This window comes from Symphalangus syndactylus, chromosome 1 (genome assembly GCF_028878055.3).
Source record: "Symphalangus syndactylus isolate Jambi chromosome 1, NHGRI_mSymSyn1-v2.1_pri, whole genome shotgun sequence".
Taxonomy (NCBI): Eukaryota; Metazoa; Chordata; class Mammalia; order Primates; family Hylobatidae; genus Symphalangus; species Symphalangus syndactylus.
The window spans coordinates 16186709-16205096 of record NC_072423.2 but is presented as its reverse complement, the minus strand read 5'-3'; positions in this window follow the sequence as shown (position 1 = coordinate 16205096).

Here is an 18388-nt window from a genome sequence, read left to right as displayed (position 1 = left end):
TTGAAGCAATTGTGAATGGGAGTTCACTCATGATTTGGCTCTCTGTCTGTGATTGGTGTACAAGAATGCTTGTGATTTTTGTACATTGATTTTGTATCCTGAGACTTTGCTGAAGTTGCTTATCAGCTTAAGGAGATTTTGGGCTGAGATGATGGGGTTTTCTAGATATACAATCATGTCATCTGCAAACAGGGACAATTTGACTTCCTCTTTTCCTAATTGAATACCCTTTATTTCCTTCTCCTGCCTGATTGCTCTGGCCAGAACTTCCAGCACTATGTTGAATAGGAGTGGTGAGAGAGGGCATCCCTGTCTTGTGCCAGTTTTCAGAGGGAATGCTTCCAGTTTTTGCCCATTCAGTATGATATTGGCTGTGGGTTTGTCATAGATAGCTCTTATTATTTTGAGATACGTCCCATCAATACCTAATTTATTGAGAGTTTTTAGCATGAAGGGTTGTTGAATTTTGTCAAAGGCCTTTTCTGCATCTATTGAGATAATCATGTGGTTTTTGTCTTTGGTTCTGTTTATATGCTGGATTACATTTATTGATTTGCATATGTTGAACCAGCCTTGCATCCCAGGGATGAAGCCCACTTGATCATGCTGGATAAGCTTTTTGATGTGCTGCTGGATTCAGTTTGCCAGTATTTTATTGAGGATTTTTGCATCAATGTTCATCAAGGATATTGGTCTGAAATTCTCTTTTTTGGTTATGTCTCTGCCAGGCTTTGGTATCAGGATGATGCTGGCTTCATAAAATGTGTTAGGGAGGATTCCCTCTTTTTCTATCGATTGGAATAGTTTCAGAAGGAATGGTACCAGTTCCTCCTTGTACCTCTGGTAGAATTCAGCTGTGAATCCATCAGGTCCTGGACTCTTTTTGGTTGGTAAGCTATTGATTATTGCCACAATTTCAGAACCTGTTATTGGTCTATTCAGAGATTCAACTTCTTCCTGGTTTAGTCTTGGGAGGGTGTATTTGTCGAGGAATTTATCCATTTCTTCTAGATTTTCTAGTTTATTTGCATAGAGGTGTTTATAGTATTCTCTGATGGTGGATTGTATTTCTGTGGGATTGGTGGTGATATCCCCTTTTTCATTTTTTATTGCATCTATTTGATTCTTCTCTCTTTTCTTCTTTATTAGTCTTGCTAGAGGTCTATCAATTTTGTTGATCTTTTCAAAAAACCAGCTCCTGGATTCATTAATTTTTTGAAGGGTTTTTTGTGTCTCTATTTCCTTCAGTTCTGCTCTGATTTTAGTTATTTCTAGCCTTCTGCTAGCTTTTGAATGTGTTTGCTCTTGCTTTTCTAGTTCTTTTAATTGTGATGTTAGGGTGTCAATTTTGGATCTTTCCTGCTTTCTCTTGTGGGCATTTAGTGCTATAAATTTCCCTCTACACACTGCTTTGAACGTGTCCCAGAGATTCTGGTATGTTGTATCTTTGTTCTCGTTGGCTTCAATGAACATCTTTATTTCTGCCTTCATTTCATTATATACCCAATAGTCATTCAGGAGCAGGTTGTTCAGTTTCCATGTAGTTGAGTGGTTTTGAGTGAGTTTCTTAATCCTGAGTTCTAGTTTGATTGCACTGTGGTCTGAGAGACAGTTTGTTATAATTTCTGTTCTTTTAAATTTGCTGAGGAGAGCTTTACTTCCAACTATGTGGTCAATTTTGGAATAGGTGTGGTGTGGTGCTGAAAAAAATGTATATTCTGTTGATTTGGGGTGGAGAGTTCTGTAGATGTCTATTAGGTCCACTTTTTGCAGAGCTGAGTTCAATTCCTGGATATCCTTGTTAACTTTCTGTCTCGTTGATCTGTCTAATGTTGACAGTGGGGTGTTAAAATCTCCCATTATTATTGTGTGGGAGTTTAAGTCCCTTTGTATGTCACTCAGGACTTGCTTTATGAATCTGGGTGCTCTTGTATTGGGTACATATATATTTAGGATAGTTAGCTCTTCTTGTTGAATTGATCCCTTTACCATTATGTAATGGCCTTCTTTGTCTCTTTTGATCTTTGTTGGTTTAAAGTCTATTTTATCAGAGACTAGGATTGCAACCCCTGCCTTTTTTTGTTTTCCATTTGCTTGATAGATCTTCCTCCATCCGTTTATTTTGAGACTATGTATGTCTCTGCATGTGAGATGGGTTTCCTGAATACAGCACACTGATGGGTCCTGACTCCTTATCCAGTTTGCCCGTCTGTGTCTTTTAATTCGAGCATTTAGCCCATTTACATTTAACGTTAATATTGTTATGTGTGAATCTGATCCTGTCATTATGATGTTAGTTGGTTATTTTGCTCGTTAGTTGATGCAGTTTCTTCCTAGCCTCGATGGTCTTTACAATTTGGCATGTTTTTGCAGTGGCTGGTACCAATTGTTCCTTTCCATGTTTAGTGCTTCCTTCAGGAGCTCTTTTAGGGCAGGCCTGGTGGTGACAAAATCACTCAGCGTTTGCTTGTCTGTAAAGTATTTTATTTCTCCTTCACTTATGAAGCTTAGTTTGGCTGGATATGAAATTCTGGCTTGAAAATTCTTTTCTTTAAGAATGTTGAATATTGGCCCCCACTCTCTTCTGGCTTGTTAGAGTTTCTGCCGAGAGATGAGCTGTTAGTCTGATGGGCTTCCCTTTGTGGGTAACCCGACCTTTCTCTCTGGCTGCCCTTAACATTTTTTCCTTCATTTCAACTTTGGTGAATCTGACAATTATGTGTCTTGGAGTTGCTCTTCTCAAGGAGTATCTTTGTGGCATTCTCTGTATTTCTTGAATCTGAATGTTGACCTGCCTTGCTAGATTGGGGAAGTTCTCCTGGATAATATCTTGCAGAGTGTTTTCCAACTTGGTTCCATTCTCCCCGTCATTTTCAGGTACACCAATCAGATGTAGGTTTGGTCTTTTCACATAGTCCCAAATTTCTTGGAGGCTTTGTTCATTTCTTTTTATTCTTTTTTCTCTAAACTTCCCTTCTCGCTTCATTTCATTCATTTCGTCTTCCATTGCGGATACCCTTTCTTCCAGTTGATCGCATCTGCTACTGAGGCTTCTGCAATCTTTGCATAGTTCTCGAAACTTGGCTTTCAGCTCCATCAGCTCCTTTAGGCCCTTCTCTCCATTGGTTATTCTAGTTATCCATTCTTCTAATTTTTTTTCAAAGTTTTTAACTTCTTTGCTATTGTTTTGAATTTCCTCCCGTAGCTCAGAGTAGTTTGATCATCTGAAGCCTTCTCTCAACTCGTCAAAGTCATCCTCCATCCAGCTTTGTTCCGTTGCTGGTGAGGAACTGCGTTCCTTTGGAGGAGGAGAGGTGCTCTGCTTTTTAGAGTTTGCAGTTTTTCTGCTCTGTTTTTTCCCCATCTTTGTGGTTTTATCTACTTTTGGTCTTTGATGATGGTGATGGACAGATGGGTTTTTGGTGTGGTTGTCCTTTCTGTTTGTTAGTTGTCCTTCTACCAGACAGGACCCTCAGCTGCAGGTCTGTTGGAGTTTACTAGAGGTCCACTCCAGACCCTGTTTGGCTGGGTGTCAGCAGCGGTGGCTGCAGAACAGCAGATTTTCGTGGGACCACAAATTCAGCTGTCTGATAGTTCCTCTGGAAGTTTTGTCTCAGAGGAGTACCTGGCCGAGTGAGGTGTCAGTCTGTCCCTACTGGGGGGGGTGCCTCCCAGTTAGGTTGCTCAGGGGTGAGGGACCTACTTTAGGAGGCAGTCTGTCCGTTCTCAGATCTCCAGCTGCGTGCTGGGAGAACCACTACTCTCTTCAAAGCTGTCAGTCAGACAGGGACATTTAAGTCTGTGGAGGTTCCTGCTGAGTTTTTGTTTGTCTGTGCCCTGCCCCCAGAGGTGGAGCCTACACAGGCAGGCAGGCCTCCTTGAGCTGTGGTGGGCTCCACCCAGTTCGAGGTTCCTGGCTGCTTTGTTTACCTAAGCAAGCCTGGGCAATGGCGGGCGCCCCTCCCCCAGCCTCGCTGCTGCCTTGCAGCTTGATCTCAGACTGCTGTGCTAGCAATCAGCGAGACTCCGTGGGCATAGGACCCTCTGAGCCAGGTGCGGGACACAATCTCCTAGTGTGCCGTTTTCCAGGCCCGTTGGAAAAGCGCAGTATTAGGATGGGACTGACCCGATATTCCAGGTGCCGTCTGTTTCCCCTTTCTTTGACTAGGAAAGGGAATTCCCTGACCCCTTGCGCTTCCCGAGTGAGGCAATGCCTCGCCCTGCTTTGGCTCGCGCACAGTGCGCTTCACCGACTGTCCTGCACCCACTGTTAGGCACTCCCTAGTGAGATGAAACCGGTACCTCAAGCAGAAATGCAGAAATCATCCATCTTCTGTGTCGCTGGGGCTGGGAGCTGGAGACCGGAGCTGTTCCTATTTGGCCATCTTGGCTCCCCATCTGTGCCACATTTTCTTAATCCAGTCTATCATTGTTGCACATTTGGGTTGGTTCCAAGTCTTTGCTATTGTGAATAGTGCCGCAATAAACAGACAGTGTGGCAATTCCTCAAGGATCTAGAACTAGAAATACCATCTGACCCAGTGATCCCATTGCTGGGTATATACCCAAAGGATTATAAATCATGTTACTATAGCTAGATTCTTAGATGTGCAATTTTTAAGTCAGAAAGGTTTGCGCATTCAAAATTTGATAGCTATTATAAAGCTACCTGGCCTGAAATAGAGTATTATTTTGTACTGTTAAAGATGGTATATATGCATTTACACTGCTCCATGCTACTGTTGATATGTGCTATAATGAATTTTTTAAATTCTATGCAATCTGCATTGTATTGTTTTATGTTTGGATTTTCTCTGACTACTAGTAAGATTGAGCAGCTTTTTGAATTTTTAATAATCATTTGTATTTTCATTTTTTGATTTACCTATAAATATTCTTTATTATTTCATTGTTTATTTCCTTTAGTAATTCATAGTAGCTCTTTTGCTATTCTGAATTTTTTTGTGTTATATATATATTATAAATATTTTCTTTTATGCTTTTGCTTGTTACTTAACTTTGCTTATGGTGCCTTTGTTATACCTAAGTTTTCAAATGTATGCAATCAAAATAATTTTTTCCCCTTAATGGCTTTATACTTTGTGCACTGATTAAAAATTATTTTTATAACAAGATATTGAACATATTATCTATTTTCTCATGCCATTTTTATGGGTTAGCTTTTCAAACTATTCGGAATAAATTTTTGTGTTTGACATAAGGTTGTGATCTAACTTATATTTTCCCCAATGGATAGTGAATGGTCTCAACATCATTTATTGAATTATTACCCTGTTGAGGTAAAATTAAATGCTACTTTTATCACACACTAAATTTATATTAAACCTTGGTCTTTTCCTGGATTTTTAGTATGTTGCATTGATCTATTTGCTAAATTCTGCCCTGACTTTATAATTAGAAATACTTTAAATCTTCATGTCATGTTTTGATAATTAAAAACAAGTTCCCACCCTACTTCCTCATCTATCGTGTTTGGCTAGCTTTGTGTATTTTATCTCCTAGATGTATTTTAGAATCAACTTGTCAATCACTCTAAAAATATGCTGTTTGGATTTTGTGTGGGACTGAATCAACACTATTGTTTAATTTTGATGATTATTACATATGTTCTGCCTACTTGTAAGAATTTGAGCCTAGCCAGGAGGAAAATTTAGTTGTTCATTGTGTTAATGTTATTAATCTATTTTCTATTTATTCATTTATTTATTTTATAGATTAAAATATTTAGAGTTTACAATTTTTTGGCATTTTTTTTAATATGTAGAGTGAGGTACAGATTTTAAGCTTTTTCCCTTTTCAGTGAGTACCTAATTGTTCCAGTTGCATTTATTGTATAATCAATCATTTCCCTACTATTTTGAATTGCTAAATTTATCAAATAATAACTTCTTGCTATGCTTGCATGTATTTCTATAATTTCTTTTCTCATCCACTAACCTATTTGTTTAAATCTATGTATATCAAATTATCATTTGTTTTATTATCTACAAGGTTAATTCCCATGTACTCTTCTGTTTAATTTTTCTACTTTCTCACATATTTATTTTTTCAGGTGGTTGTTGTTGTTGTTATTATTATTATTATTATTATTTTGAGATGGAGTCTCTCACCATCTCCCAGGCTAGAGTGCAATGGAGCGATCTCGGCTCACTGCAACCTCCGCCTCCCAGGTTCACGCCATTCTCCTGCCTCAGCCACCCTAGTAACTGGGACTACAGGCGCACACCACCACATCCTGCTAATTTTTTGTGTTTTTAGTAGAGACGGGGTTTCATGATGTCGGCCAGACTAGTCTCCAACTCCTGACCTCATGATCCACCCACCTTGGCTTCCCAAAGTGCTGGGATTACAGGCGTGAGCCACCGTGCCGGGCCTCAGGTGGTTATTATTAATAGTTCATAAAATGTGTTTTTGTTGGCTGGGCATGGTGGCTCATGCCTGTAATCCCAGCACTTTGCGGGAGGCCAAGGTGAGCAGATCACAAGGTTAAGAGATTGAGACCATCCTGGCCAACATGGTGAAACCCCATCTCTACTGAAAATACAAACATTAGCAGGGTGTGGTGGTGTGCGCCTGTAGTCCCAGCTACTAGGGAGGCTGAGGTAGGAGAATGGCGTGAACCCGGGAGGCGGAGGTTGCAGTGAGCCGAGATAGCTCCATTGCACTCCAGCCTGGTACAGAGTGAGACTCCATCTCAAAAAAAAAAAAAAAAAAAGTGTTTTTGTCTTCTTGTTTCCATTTGCATTAAGATTCTTGCTGAAATTGCATTATGTATGTATGTAAGTAGTGTTATATTTACTCAGGTTTTTTTGTTTCTTAAAGTAATGCTAAGTGTGTGGGATATTATATGATTCACTACAAGTTAAACTAGTGCTAGCTTTGGTCTTCTCAGAGGACTGATACCATGGTTGAGTATAGGTTTTCAGAAAGGACTGGAAAGATTGTACCACTGTTTTGTAGAGTTTCATGTGAAAACTTTTATGAATCTTTTCTTTGTTAATGTCTGTTCCTACCATTGAATTCTTGATCTTCTCTTTGTCGTTGTTATTAGACCGTTTTATTAGGATTGGTCCAGGTGTTGATCTATTTTTTTTTCTCGCCTCTTCCTTACTATTTTTTTCTCTACACTTGGTAAAATGTTTAAATCTGGAACATCATGTCTTTCTTTCACTGAGGGGAATCTTATTTCTTTGGTAATTGCTTCTTTGATACATATAGGTTATGGAGTTATTTCTTTTTTTTTTTTTTGAGACGGAGTCTCGCTCTGTTGCCCAGGCTGGAGTGCAGTGGCGCGATCTCGGCTCACTGCAAGCTCTGCCTCCCAGGTTCCCGCCATTCTCCTGCCTCAGCCTCCCGAGTAGCTGGGACTACAGGTGCCCGCCGCTAATTTTTTGTATTTTTAGTAAAGACGGGGTTTCGCCGTGTTAGCCAGGATGGTCTCGACCTCCTGACCTCGTGATCCTCCCACCTTGGCCTCCCAAAGTGCTGGGATTACAGGCGTGAGCCACCGCACCCGGCCTGGAGTTATTTTCTATATTAGTTTCGTATAAAACTATTATTTGGATATTATATCTGTTTCAAAGCTTAATGCCTCTTATTTTTTAATCGAAAATTTTCACTTTTATGTATTCTACGTTATATAATAGACTTCAAGTTTATGTTCTAAATACTTAATTGAGTTTTCCTCAGTGTCCATTTCATTTTTCCACTGACTCTATTGAATTTTTGATTCTGAAATTGTTTTTTTCCAAGTTCTTTTTAAAAAAAATTTACAAATTGCTTCTCTATTGTGGCAGTCTGGTTTGATATTTAATGCAGTATCTTCTTATATATAATGAGTTGCTCGAGTAAGAGATCTCTCTCTCTCTTGCTTTAATAAAATAATTTATTTTCTTTTTCTCTATGAAATGAATGAATTTATTTTCATTAAATCTATTTCAAAACTACTCACACGTTCCTGATTGTTCAAAGTAGTATCATTTTTTCCAAACACTTTTTATTGATTACACATCTTTTTTCATTGTTCACCCTGTACATACACACAGATATACCAGCATTGTCAGTAGAGGTAAGTAAATGTGAGTTACTTAAGCAACTCCTCAGGTCCTGCTTGTATCTCTCAGACGTTGAGAAGATAGGAGATATTCCGTTTCCCAAAAGGCTGATGGGCTGAGAGTCTTTAAAGTGTGCAGAGGGGCGGGTAGAGTCTCTGGGCTCTTCAGTTAGTGTAAATTGTTGACCCTGTGGCAAGGGCATAGCTTTCTCTGTCAGTCTCTCTGGTGGAGATCTGAAACTTCATCAGGGCTGTGCACAGAAGGTGATGCCTCCAAGGGGACTCCGTCTCTAGCAGCCAGGCTATCAAGTTTCTCAGGCTGTCCCTTAAGATGCATGTTTTTCTCTTAATGTTTGAATAATTGAATCATTTTGGTAGAAAATTGGAGGAGTCATGAGCATGTCAAAACCCTGCTACAAATATTTTAGATAAACTCCATGCATATACTTCTGCTGTTGTAGATGAATGTATGGGTTAGGGGGTGAGGGGTGCATGCAGCCCATGCTGAGGAAGGTTTTTACTACTATTTATCTGAAAGAGTTTCAGAAAACAAAGATTTCCATTTCTAATTATGGGCAGAACGAACAGTTCAATATTACTCAATACCAAATCTTTGTTCTTGGCATACACTTTCCCACTGACCTCAAGTGGATCAATTGATTCAGATTCCTGGAGGTATGTTTTGTTATGTGGCTATGAGGAGGTAGTGCAACTCAAAAATTATATATTTCTTCAAATATGAAGAAAAGCAAATTTTCTTTTTCCTTTTTTAAAATTGGAAGGATGATAGATGGTAATGCCTGCACTTAAAATTTTTTAAGTAAAATATTTCATGATATATGGAAAGACCCAGAATTCTTAAGTATTGTCCAGGTAAGAATGAGACTTAAATAACCATGTAAGAATTTTAGGTTAGTCAGATGGAAAAGCCCTGGATATTTACATATTGATTAAGAAAAATTAAAATGAAGTGTAAATCATTGAATCCTTATAAAAAACAAAAACAATTACATCTATTTCTCTTATTTATATTACATAGAATGGGGAAAAGTAGCAAATGTATAACAACAGAATCAGGATTCCAAAAGTTTACAAGCAAGAATAATGCAATGGCTGTAACTGAATCAAAATTGATTAGCACAAAAGTAAAATTCTGGCCTGGCTTGGTGGCTCACGCATGTAATCCCAGCACTTTGGGAGGCCGAGGTGGGCAGGTCACCTGAGGTCAGGAGTTTGAGACCAGCCTGGCCAACATGGTGAAACCCCATCTTTACTAAAAATACAAAAATTAGCTGGGCATGGTGGCGCATCCCTGTAATCCCAGCTACTCAGGAGGCTGAGGCAGGAGAATTGCTTGAACACGGGAAGCGGAGGTTGCAGTGAGCTGAGATCATACCACCGCACTTCAGCCTGGACAACAGAGCAAGACTCCATCTCAAAAAAATAAAAAAAATAAAGTTCTAAACAGCACCACAAGTATAAGACGAAGAAGAGATGAATGAGATTGAAGTTCACATTATTGGTTATAGATGTTTTTGGATAGTTTTGCAAGTACAGTTTTGATTTAATGGAAAGGGAGATGCTAAAACTGGATATGTATGATACGGTGGAAGGCTTCACTTTTCTATCACCTCTGAAGACTGGCTCCATGACCTTAGATTGTTAACTTAATTGTTCAGAGCTTCTGTTTGCTCAACAGCCATTGCAATCTTGTCATTATAAAATGAGATAAACTTCCTTTAGAGCAAATCTTGAAAAGATCATCTATAATTAGTCTCTCCATTTTTTTCTTCCCACTTTGTCCAGTTGTCAGTGCTGACCCTACCGTTGCTGTGGTGAATCCCCCCATGACCTCTGCGTTGTTACATCCCATGCTAGATTCTCAGATCTTTAGCTAGGGCAGCATTTTTGACAGATGATCAGCCCTTACTCCCTGAAACATGGTCTTCATTTGATGTCAAACACTGGTTTACCTCCCAACTTTTGGGCCATTCTTTCTCAGTCTCCTTTGCTTATTTTCCCTCATTTCTCTCACTTCTAGTTGGTGGAGTTCCCAGGCTTCAGTCTTTGTACTTCTTTTCTGAGATGCTATTCTCAAGCTAATCTTATTAGTCTCATGGCTTTAAATACTGTCTATATGTCGATGACTCTAAATTGAAATTCCAAACTTGACATCTCCCCTGAGCGCCAGATTGCATATTCTACTCCCTTTGAAAAAAATTTTGTCCTTAATTTTTTTTTTGTAGAGACAGGGCCTTGCTGTGTTGCCCAGGCTGATCTTGAATTCCTGACCTCAAGTGATTTTCCCATCTCAGCCTTCCAAAGCCCTGGGTGGAGGCCACTGTACCTGGCCTACATTCTATTTTTGATATCTGAAACTAAATTTGTTCAAAATGGAACTCTTGATATAACCCCAGTAAGCCTGTTCCTTCCTTAATCTCCCTCAGCTCAGTAAATGGCAACCTTCCCAGTTGTTTGAGACGAACCTTTGGATTCATCCTTTACTTTTCTCTTTCCTTCAGGGACTACATTTTGTCCATCAGTAAATTCTCCTGGCTGTACTAAAAAAACTTATGAATCTAACTACTGCTCACTATCTCCTGTGCTAATGCTGTGGGTTTAGTCCTCCATCAAACCTTGCCTGGATTATTGAAATAGCCTTCTCACAGGTTTCCTGCTCTGACCTTGTCGTCTCTTCAGTCTGTCCTCTACACAGCAGCCACTTGATCCTTTTAAAAGTTGTCAGCTTATGTTACTCATTTGCTTCAAGCCTCCTTCCATCTCATTCAGAATAACAATTATACTCCTTCCTGTGACTTACAAAGCCTTTCATATCGGCTTGCACCCCAACTCTTGCTTCAACCATTGCCTCAAACCATGTCTTCTATTCCTTCTGTCCCAACATTCCACTCTGGTAACTCGGCCTTTTTGCTATTCTTCAAACATGCCAGGTCTGCTCCTATGTTTTCCTTTGCTATTCCTAATCCTGGGATGCCTCCACCTCTGAAATCATCTCTAAGCTTAGTTGTTTCTTAGCTGGGATAGTATGGAGGAGATTCGAGTATCATAAGGATAGTTGAACTAGTCGGTATTTAAAGTGCCTTCTGCTGCTGAGGTTTTATCAATGAATGGAAGAAATTCATTATATGCTATGTGCCATTTATTAACTTCTCACTGGGTACTGAACAGCTCATTTGTGGCAGGTCAAAATGAACACCTTTCATCTTATATATACATAGTTCTAAAACTTTTTCTTTTTATCGGTGAACAGTTTTTACTAACTTTACTTGGAACCTCATGCCCAGTACACAAAATCAATGCAAGTGGGTTAACGTAAGGCTGATGATAGGCTGATAAGCACCCATGGGCTGACACCATTATATAGAGGAGGTATTCATTCTGACTGGGGAGTACCTATGGGAACCAATTGCTAAATGCTTTGACCGGCACTTGTGAAGTTCTTTGGGTAAAGTAAGACAGGGTGGTTCCTGAAGTTTAACCACACTGATTTCCTTTTTCCATGCCTCCTTGAGGAGGTTGTTGTAGTCAGTTCAGAACCTGAGTACTTGATAAAACACAGTTGCCCAGTTACTATTCTAAGCTGTATTTTTCAAGTAAAGGTTACTTTTAGAACAACTTAGGGTGGACTGATCTTTCTTTGTATAATTGGGAATTAATTCTTAAATATAATCATTCTCCTGACAAAAATTATCTAAAAAAGCAGGAATCAAATATTTCCTGTATGGATTTGTAATATTCAATAGAGGGAATTTGGGAAATCAAACTGACACTCCCTCTGGGGTTTGTGAAATGGCTTGGGGACTCATTTAATTTTAGAGTGGCTGGCTTTAAGGGACCTTAAGCAATCTAGCTACTTGGGACTAGGAAATTGTTTACCTATTATTTTCATTATTGGCATCACACTATTTAAAGAGTACTGTCAGATACATCTCAAAAGAAGACATTAATGTGGCCACAAACATGAAAAAAAGCTCAATATCACTGATCATTGGAGAAATGCAAATGAAAACCACAATAAGCTACCATCTCATGCCATTCAAAATAACGATTATTAAAAAGTCAAGAAACAACAGATGCTGGTGAGGTTGTGGAGAAATAGGATTGCTTTTACACTGTTGGTTAGAGTGTAAATTAGTTCAACCATTGTGGAAGACAATGTGGCAATTCCTCAAAGATTTAGAGGCAGAAATACTTTCTGACTCAGCAATCCCATTACCGTGTACACAAAGGAATATAAATAATTATAAAGATACATGTACATGTATGTTCATTGCAGCACTATTCACCATAACAAAGACTTGGAATCAACCCAAATGCCCATCAATGATAGACTGGATAAAGAAAATGTGGTACACATATACCATGGAATACTATGCAGCCATGAAAAAGAATGAGATCATGTCCTTTGCAGGGGCATGGATGGAGCTGAGAGCCATTATACTCAGCAAACTAATGCAGGAACAGAAAACCAAACATCACATTTTCTCACTTATAAGTGGGAGCTGATTGATTAGAACACATGAACACATGGGGGAGAACAACACACACTCAGGCCTGTAGGGAGGATGGGGGGAGGCAGAGCATCAGGAAGAATAGCTAATGGATGCTGGACTTAATACCTAGGTGATGGGTTGACCTGTGCGGCAAAACACCATGGCACACATTTACCCAAGGAACAAACCTGTATATCCTTCACATGTACCCTGGAACTTAAAAGGTGAAGAAGAAAGAAAATCCTTTGGAGATCAGCGATGGGTATATATGGCTATTCATTATATTAAATACTCTTCTGTCTACACCTGTATGTTTGAATTTTTTTTTTTTTTTTGAGACGGAGTCTCGCTCTGTTGCCAGGCTGGAGTGCAGTGGCACGATCTCAGCTCACTGCAATCTCTGCCTCCTGGGTTCAAGCCATTCTCCTGCCTCAGCCTCCTGAGTAGCTGGGATTACAGGCATGTGGCACCACACCCAGCTAGTTTTTGTGTTTTTAGTAGAGACGGGGTTTCACCATGTTGGCCAGCATGGTCTCGATCTCCTGACATCATGATCTGCCTGCCTTGGCCTCCCAAAGTGCTGGAATTACCGGTGTGAGCCACCACGCCCAGCGGAAATTTTTCATAATAAAAAACGTAAAGATAAATAAACAGTAATGTCAGAAAGAATAGGAAAAAATCGAGGCAGAAGAATTTAGAACATGATACTACCTTTGTTGGGGGCAGGTGGTGCGCGGGGGAAGCTGTCCAGTTACTGGTTATTTCACAATTTTATAATTAGTGCATTTTATAAAATTTAGCTAGAAGTAGAAGAGCTGATTCATCATAAGAATGATCATTGATCCATGACCTTTCATTCATTTCCTCCAACTGAGCTCCAACAGTAACATTTTTTTAAAAAGGGATTTTCCAATATTTGTGACAGAAAGATAATGATCAAGCTAAAATCTGGAGAGAATAATCACTTCTGAATGTAATGGAAAGTTCATGTCTCTGAAACTTTCCTTTGGCCTTTATCAAGCAATTGTTACCCCCATCAATATCCTGTCACTGTTAATTAGAAACTGTTTGTGCCACAGCTGATTTGTCACTCTGCAAAACTCCTATGGAGAGATGCAGGGCAGTCAATGCCATGGCTCAAAAGAGAACAAAAGTCCGTTTTCAAAGGAGCCAAACACACTAAGTGGTGACCCAAGCTCTGCTCCTTCCATTATTGCTGTTAAGCCGGAAGCTAATTAAAAATCTCTGCTGGCACAAATGTGTGTTTGGTGTTCTAAAATATGTCATCTCTAAAAGACCGACTGATCGAAACTGCCGAAACAAGCTTTTGACTCTGTTCTGTCTTCATGTGTTCATTGATTCTGACCTTAAAAATTCCAAAGTTCTCTCCTTACTAGACCCAAATACTGTTTAAGAAATTTGCTATTTGCCTGGAAATGTTTCTGATTATATGGACAAAGCCAGGAATGTGATTATTTCGGGTTTCATTAATGACTAAAGAAAAATTGAAATAATCACCATGACTCATTTGGATATCTAATTATCTATTTTCAAATCCCATTTTTGTGGAGTCTCAGCAGAAAACTCTTTACAATTTTATCTTTTGAGGACGAACTGGACAGCCATAAATGAAGTGACGATGACCAGATATTTTACAGTTTGATTTAATTATATATGATGGTGGCAGAGATGGGGAAGTTAATGAAATATGTATTAAATACAAAGTTACTTTAAAAAGTACAACACTGATATAAAAATCACAAATATGTGGCAAGTAAATTATAAGAACCAATTTAAAGAATTAATTGCCATTTCCATATTTTTTCTTGCAATGGCGTGGTCAATTCTGAGGCGAACATACAAGAATTACGTTAGCTCATACGGTGTAAACTTGTATAGTTCACAACTTGTATAGATCACAAGTGAAAACTGGTATAGTTTATTGTAGCAGCAATAAAACAACTATAGTAGGTAATTATATTTGGAGATCCCTAGTATTACATAGGACACTCCTGCTCCATATAAAGTTGCTTTAAAAACTCGTTAGTGTAGCTCCCGTGGAGAGCTACGTGAGCAATTTGACAACACAGGAGTGGGGAAGCAGTGTCTGAGGACATTTGGAAGACGGTAAGTGAGTTCTAATTACAGGATGACAAGAAAATGACTCTGCAGGCTAATTTTAAAGATGCATATGACTAATATGTAGGGGCTTGGGAAAAAAATCAGGCTCTACCTTTCTATCTTATTTGCAAGAAATAAGAAATAAATGAGGGAGGCAACAAAACCATGTTCATACCGATTAAACTGATATGAGGATTGGAAATGCCTCTTCCTGAAAGAACTAAGCTCCAGTAAGTGCTGTGTTGCAAAAGGGAGCTGGGAGAATTTGTCTGTGTGTACATGGAAGATACACCACTCTGCAGTGGAGTTGTGGAAGTGCGTACTACACTTTCCCACAAGGCTGGGGACCACAAGGCAACAGGCCATGGTGGACTTCTCACGTTGTGAATAGTTTCTATCGTATTTTCTCTAAGGTTATTTCATGTGAAGAGAAGAGGAACCAGATTAAACAATTAGGATGTAATTGTTTTGATTGATAAAATTATTGCATATAAATGCCACTGTTTTTATCTTGTGTAGCTAAAGCCAATATCCTATGTTCTGCTTCATAGTCGAGACCTCAGAAATAGTAATGAGATGACTGAACACACAGCACCATTGTACTAGATGAGATGTAAGTGTATGCCATCCTCATCACCTACGCTTGTCACTGTTTGCAAATTTCCCAGAATGTCTCTTCATCTGTCTTTCCTCTATGGGGGGGCTGCCTTACTATTAGGTTTTTCAGTATCATAATTGGATTTTTGGACAGGTTAACTTTATTAGATTGTATTTCTGATGTTGAACTTTAGCTTTCAAGTTTCCTTCAAGAAATACAGAAGTTACTAGAAAATCTGTGTAAATGTGTAAATTATTGGGTATTTTTATGCATGTATGGTTTTATTGGTGACTGTGCTTATTATTTTATTAATAAATGCAGTCAGAAGAGAATTGCCACTATTTCTCATCATCACATTTATCCACCCGCCAGCAGTGGTACCATGCACTTTGCCTTCCATCCTTTAACCGTGGCTATACTCTCTTTGCTTCTATCTCTGCCACTGCACCCTGGTCTCATTCCCTTCACCCCAGAAGAACAGTCCAGCAACTCCATTTCTCTCTTACATCTATTTGCTGGCTTCTCGCCTCCTTCAGAGTAAAGGTGATGTCTATACAGTGGCATTTTAGGGTCTACATCACAAGCCTCCCCCGATATTCTATGACCTTATCCCTCAATACTCAAACCCTTCTTTGCTGTGCTCTAGGTACATCACCTCCCTGACCCCAGGCCTGCACCGTTTCAGGATGCGTGCATTTGCAGCGCCCCCTGTCGGGACTGATCACTTCCTGGATAGCTCCATGGCTTTCTCCGCCATCTTCTTCAGTCTGCTCAAATGTCACTTTCTCTCGCTGTGGCCTACTTCATTTCCTCCTATTGAAAATTGGCACTTCCTCCTACTACATAAAACTCTGGGTTCTCCCCTTTCCCCTTGCATGTTCAATATTAACTATGTAGATATTATTATCATCTATTATGTTAGGCATTTCCCTTATTTTGTTTCTTGTGTTCCAACCTCCATCCCTCTATCCCCGACACCCAGGTAGATACACTCCCTAGACTATGAGCCTCTGCAGTCAGGGGTCTGTCTGTTCTGTTCGTGGCTATATCACCAGCGCCTGTGACAGCATCCAACTCATGAAAGACACTCAATAAACATTGAGTAAATATCAAGAAATGGATTCAGTGAATTACACATTATAAAAAAAATCTGCTTGCCCCAATTGTATATTTTGCGTATGTTACACATTTTACGATTGTGTTTCACAGCTATAGATAACTCATTTCTTCTCCATTTGTTCCTCTTCTAAGTTTTAAGGTCAGGGGTACAGGTGCAGGATGTACAGGTTTGTTGCACAGGTAAATAGGTGTCATGGAGGTTTGTTGTATAGATGATTTGATTTGCTGTACAGATTATTTCATCACCCGGGTATTAAGCCTAGTATCCATTAGTTATTTTTCTTGATCTTCTCCTTCCTCCCACCTTCCACCTCCGCTAGGCCCCAGAGTGTGTTGTTCCTCTCTATGGTCCATGCGTTCTCATCGTTTAACTCCCACTTAGAAGTGAGAACATGCAGTATTAGGCTTTCTGTTCCTGTGTTACTTTGCTAAGGATATCCTCATTTGTCCTTAAAAGGCAGAACACTAAACTCTTTAGGTAGAATAAAGGGAAAGACCTTCATATTTATTATATATTTGTTTTATATATTATTTAGTATATATTTACAACTTACAAGCATTGCATTTTCTTGAAATATTTCTTAAATTTTTTAATTGTGGTAAGAAGGCTTAATATGAGATCTCAGCTGGTTTTTGAGTGCACAATGCTGTATTGTTAACTACAGGTGCAATGTTGCACAGGTCTCTAGAACTTTTTGAAATATTTCTTAAGCGTTTTAGACTTTTTAAATTAAATTCCTGAAAAAGCAACCACCATAAAAACACAACGCAAATAAAAGAGACAAAGCAGCAGTTGAAGAGAGCTTAATTAGTAATTTGGAGCAATTAATGAGCTGAATTAATGCTACTTTGTACCCAAATTACTCCCTGCCAGCGTCTTGGTGCTGAGAGGGAGGCACATCACTTTCTCAAGCTGCCTTGGCTACTTTTTTCTACAATACAGTAGGAACACTTCCAGAGAACAGCAGAGAGCAGAACTATTTATCTAAGCTACTCAGGTAAACTCAACCCAACCAACTTTCCATGTGGCTCACTTCTTTCACCAGTGTGCTAGAGTTAATATAACCAAGATGCTGCTGCTACCCAAACACTCAAAAAAATGGCAGCAGCAATAAAACCAAATACAGCAATGGGCTCTTTCCTTCTCCTCTGTATAGTAGGTTTAGAAAGTATATCTTCGATTTTAAGACAGGAACAACTTCAGGTAATAATAAGAGCAAGCATTTCTGTGGTTGCTATCACATGTCAAGTATTGACCTAAGGCTTTAAAAATTTGATCCCCACAACAACCCAGTGTGTGTTTGTGGAGGGCTGCTGATTCCCATTTTACAGAAGAAGCAAACAGGCACAGCAGGGTTAAGAGGTTTGCTCTTATTCCTTCATCTGTTAAGTGGAGGAGGTGAGATTTGAACTGGGGCATTCTGGCCCCGGCACCCATGCTCTCATCCTCTACAGTACATTGCTTTTGAAGGGAAATTGCCTTCCTCTCTTTCCTCTAGCAGTGCCCTCTGCTTTTGTGCTATTCACACCTTCTGGTGAAGTATCCCTTTGAGCTTCTCTCTCTCAAATTGGACCTGATGGTCTTGATCATTCTTTCTTCCTCCCCCATGTCTACATTTTTTACACTTATCTTTTTATTTATGAATCTAGTTCTCAGCCATTACAAAAGAAAACACCAGCTAATGTGTTAGGAAATAATACTTATTCTCTTAACCCCATGGAAGTAGGTGTTTAACAGGAGCTTTCCCAGATGATGCCTTAATTCCAAGGAGGGGCTTTGATGATTAAATATTAAATCGTGAGAATAGGACATCTGTGTCTATATAATTTCAATGTACATTTAAGTTGATATTTAGAACACCCTTCCCTAAATAACAAGAATCAGCTTGCACAGTCCAATTAATTTTCTTAATCATTTTTATTGTTTTGTGTCATCTTTGTTGTGGATATATAGTTTCAGTG